The sequence below is a fragment of the Bos indicus genome, chromosome 5 (assembly GCF_029378745.1).
Source record: "Bos indicus isolate NIAB-ARS_2022 breed Sahiwal x Tharparkar chromosome 5, NIAB-ARS_B.indTharparkar_mat_pri_1.0, whole genome shotgun sequence".
In the NCBI taxonomy this organism is placed as follows: Eukaryota; Metazoa; Chordata; class Mammalia; order Artiodactyla; family Bovidae; genus Bos; species Bos indicus.
Window position 1 is genome coordinate 43,876,762 of NC_091764.1, and position 4,643 is coordinate 43,881,404.

The window sequence follows — 4,643 nt, forward strand, 5'->3', positions numbered from 1 at the left end:
TGCTGTTTAAATACCACTTATCTCTGTTCTCAATAGGCTTAAATGCTTCGTTTCTGATGCCTATGACTCATACTTGTAAATAATAAATGTATGAGACGCATATTTTGTGCATCATCATACACTTTCATTTTGAATTAAACACTTTTTTTTTTAACAAATAAATCTTTATCCTGAGAACAATCATACACCAAAACCCTAGGGAAAGTCAATATAACGTCAATATTTTTATGAGCACTGTCCTTAAGAAATACAACATTAAGGAAAACAGTTACTCTTTTTTTTTTTTTCCCTATCCCTACTCTCTTACTCGTTACCCCATGTTCTCTCTGGCAACGGGAAGAACAGCCTCCATTGAAGAGAGGCAGCCCACAAGTAGGAAGAATATTGTCGGTCTGCCCTTACAGTGAACACACATTGCTCTGTATGAAAACAGTTACTCTTATCTTCTTTCTCCTACTTCCCAAATGTAGGGGAAGACCTTACAAGGGATGGCCTCCCATTGGGTCCTAGGAACTCCAGCCTGAATCAAGGGGACAAGTAGGCAGGGACTGGAGATGGCTGCAAATATGGAGACCTTGAAGGACTTGCCAGTGAGCGGCAATCCACATGTGAGACGCCTAGAGAAAGAGATGGTAGTCAGCGAGGAAAAAGGGAAAATACAGACATGGGGGAAAACAAGGGGAATGGACACAGATAGAGAACTAAAATGGTATGAAAGCCAGCAGACAGGTAAACTTCACCTATCTCAAAAGAAAATCAGGCTGTTGAAAAGATCCCTGGGCTGTGGAGAAGATAAACGAAATAGTTTATTTCTAAGAGTACTGAACTGTTAAGTCTGAGCTGAGAGATATAATGTACGGAGAAAATTACAAAAATAAGCCTCTTAGGTAGCCTGTTGCTTTGTGTTTACAATGTACACACTCTACTGGACTGCAAGCAATTAACTTATCTATAGGTATAAACTTGACCTGGGGTTTCTCCCACTTTTCATCTGTGGAGTGTGGTTTAATCACTCGGACATCTATGTTTGCAGATTTGGAGAAGTGGATGTTATCATCGAAGCCTGGATGTGACTGAGTATTTCTTGTATTGTTTAGCTTCCTAGATTCATTTCAGCCATCCTGGAGCTCCCTGAGTTTCAGATTAGTATTGAGCCTCCCTGAAAAGGGAAATAAATATTGGGTAGAAAGAAGGGAAAAAGATTCAGAGGGGTGGGGATGGAGAATGGGCCATGGAAAGGGATCAGGTTTGCTAATACACTTCAGAAAGGATGAATCTTTTCTCTAACAAGACCCTCTGAACACTGACCCCCAAAATTCCCTGGGTCTGTGCTATCTCACACTTTTGTATATATACAATGGGCCTATCCCCAGTGGCTCAGTGGTAAAGAATCTGCCTGCAATGCAGGAGATGCAGGTTTGATCCTTGGATCAGGGAGATCCCCTGTAGAAGGAAATGGCTACCCACTCCAGTATTCTTGCCTGGGAAATCCCCTGGACAGAGGAGCCTAGTGGGCTACAGTGATGGAGTTGCAAAGAGTATGACACAACTGAGCATGTACGCATATACAGAATATAATCGCTCCCTGCCTGACAATGGCTTATCTATGTGTCTGTCTCCCATCTAGACAGTGCATTTCTTAAAGGCAGAGATGGAGTCTTATTCATGTTTGTATTCCTAGCTCCTAGCACCAGGCTTGGTGCATGACTGCTACTCAATATCTATTTGTTAAATAAAGGAATCATTTCCCCCTTCGAAACATTATTATTTATGAAACTTTTTAAAGCCTACAAAATAAGGTGGAATGCATTGTTTTGTGCTCAAAATCCCTTCAGTCTATATGGAAGTCAATGGAAATTTATGTGATCTGATTATTTATAATGTCACCAAACCTCCAGAATTGGACACAGACTGGAGAGTAAACCCAGTTAAAAGAGACAGAGGGACATACAAGTACTTTGCACAGTACTTTACACAATTGTGTATTTTTAATAGCTTTTAAATTTATTTATATTAATGTATCACACACTGTGCAAAGTGCTTGTATGTCCCTCTGTCTCTTTTAACTGGGTTTACTCTCCAGTCTGTGTCCAATTCTGGAGGTTTGGTGACATTATAAATAATCAGATCACATAAAATTAACCCTTAAGTAGATATTCTTAGGAGAAGGCAATGGCACCCCACTCCAGTACTCTTGCCTGGAAAATCCCATGGGCGGAGGAGCCTGGTAGGCTGCAGTCCATGGGGTCACTAAGAGTTGGACACAACTGAGCGACTTCACTTTCACTTTTCACTTTCATGCATTGGAGAAGGAAATGGCAACCCACTCCAGTATTCTTGCCTGGAGAATCCCAGGGACAGGGGAGCCTGGTGGGCTGCCGTCTATGGGGTCGCACAGAGTTGGACACGACTGAAGCAACTTAGCAGCAACAGCAGCAGCAGCAGGTATTCTTAATTTGGGGTCCATGGAGCCTTCACAAGGCCAGGCATGGACTTCAGAGGACAAGTCTATGCACCACACACACAAAACCAAAGTCAAAATTAGGTATATGAATGTGCATTTTTCAAGGGAGATGATGCATAGCTCTCACTAGATTCTCAAAGGGGTCTACAATCCAAAACACACAGACTATTAATGCAAAGAGAAACTTGTAGAGATATGAAAAGAAATATGCCCAAAGGTGTTCATCACAGCATTGTTTGAAAGTGAAAACTGGAAGCTATATCTAAATAGACTTCAACAAAGGGGGTCAAGCACCTACATAAAGCATGTGTGATATGCAGCATGTATGTTACAGCCCAGTGTTCAGTAAGACAGTTGATATCATGTGGTCTCGCTTATAAAAAATAATACTCATGCGTGGGGAATTCCTTGGTGGTCCAGACTTTAGGACTTGGCGCTTTCATTAAACTAAGGAACTAAGATCTCACAAGCCAAAAGTGCAGCCAAAAAATAAAAAAATGCATGTGTATCGAGACATAGAATGATTCTGGAAAACCAAACATTAATAGATATTGTTGATTAGTAGAACTTAGGATGTTCTTGTCCTTCCTTTTTATACACTCTGAATTATTTGAATTTTTATATTGAGCACATTATCAACTTAACAATAGCAGTGTTTTCTGGAATTGGAGGGTTTATTTGGAGAAATGTAAGAGAGACAGAATCACAATAAGCAACTAATAGAAAGCCGGAAATTGTTAACCTTAACGATGGCATCAAAAAGATCACTGATCCGTGCCAAGTAGACAGCAGAGTAAGATAAATTGTAAGGTTGACGCTGCGTGGCAATTACTATGTCCAAGTTTGCATGCTCTATATTTGCGTGCTCCAACTCTATGTGACCCCATGGACTGTAACCCACCAGGTGCCTCTGTCCATGGGATTCTCCAAGCAAGACTACTGGAGTGGATTGCCATGCCCTTCTCCAGGGAATCTGTCCAAATTTAGGCAGGGTTTAAAGGAAATGACGTGGTCTTAGAAGATCCTATCTTCATCTAGCTCACCGTGAACTGGTTTTTCTGTAAGACACAAGAGCTCCATACAGGAATAAGACGTGTGCAAGATGACGTGTGCAAGAGGCAGAGGTAATTGCATATTTTTATGCAATTGCTATTATTACATGTGGCTGAGCCAGTCAGTCCAGTATGTGGCAAGACCAGTTCCTGGAAGATCTCAAGTTTCTCATCATCTGAGTCAGACTAGAATCTTCTTTCCTCTTTAGTGGACAAAGATCTACTTTCAACCTTATGTTTCAAATGTGAAACATTCATTTACGAGATTCAAACCCTTCTTGGAAAGACCATGTGCAGTAAGGGCTTACATTTGCCAAAAGTAAGGGCTGCCCCTTCAGTGTGTCTTAATTGAACCTCTCTGGTTTGCTGTCATAGGAATCTGCCTCAAAAGCTATGTATTTTCAAAACTTTCCTACATTTGGTGACCCCAGATTTTCACATTCTGGAGTAATGCACCATAGTAATATTTGAGATGGGTGTGAAGAGTTTTCTTCTGTCAAGTAAGAAGTTATGAAAGGAGAAGCAGATAATTTTAGGAGAGAATATACATCAGGAAACTGAGTCTGGAGAATGATTCACTTAAAACTATCCATGACCCTTTACCTCCTGGAAACTCTCATGTGTGCTCAGGGGTATGTGTAGCCCAGCTTGAAGGCCATTGCTTTAGTCCACCTCATGTATTCATAGGTATGGAAACTGCAGTTCAGTGCAGTGGCCAAGTCAAAACTAGAACCTAGGTCTTCCAGAATGCTGACTAAAGGAATTTGGGCTCTATGACACTGTCTTTATTGTGACCTTGGATAAATCTTTTCCCTCATTGAGGCTTATTTTTCTTATCTCTAAAATGAAAGGGATAGACTAGCTGATCTTGAGTTAGATACTTTTCCTTTTTTCCTCCCATTCTCCAAACTTCTCCACTTTGCTCTTGGTCCCAGAGCTGGATATGTTCAAACCTCATCACTGGGCTCCCTTGACTTTTAGCTTCTGGGTTGGGTGCAGCCAATGGGAGGCCCTGGCATGAGCTTGGAAGGCAGAAAGGGAGTAAGAATGGACCATTTGTTCACCTGGATTTCCTGCTTGAATACCATGGGCTGTTCGTATCCTGCCCCTGAAGGCCATAATCTTAT

General features: G+C 41.4%; 1 non-coding gene across 1 annotated transcript; it reads right to left on the bottom strand.

The window, feature by feature from the left end:
- Nucleotides 1-231: 231 nt before the first annotated feature.
- LOC139183374 (small nucleolar RNA U85) lies at nt 232-468 on the bottom strand. The gene has a single exon (XR_011566967.1). It is a non-coding gene; the product is annotated as a small nucleolar RNA U85 (small nucleolar RNA).
- Between the last annotated feature and the right edge of the window lie 4,175 nt (nt 469-4,643).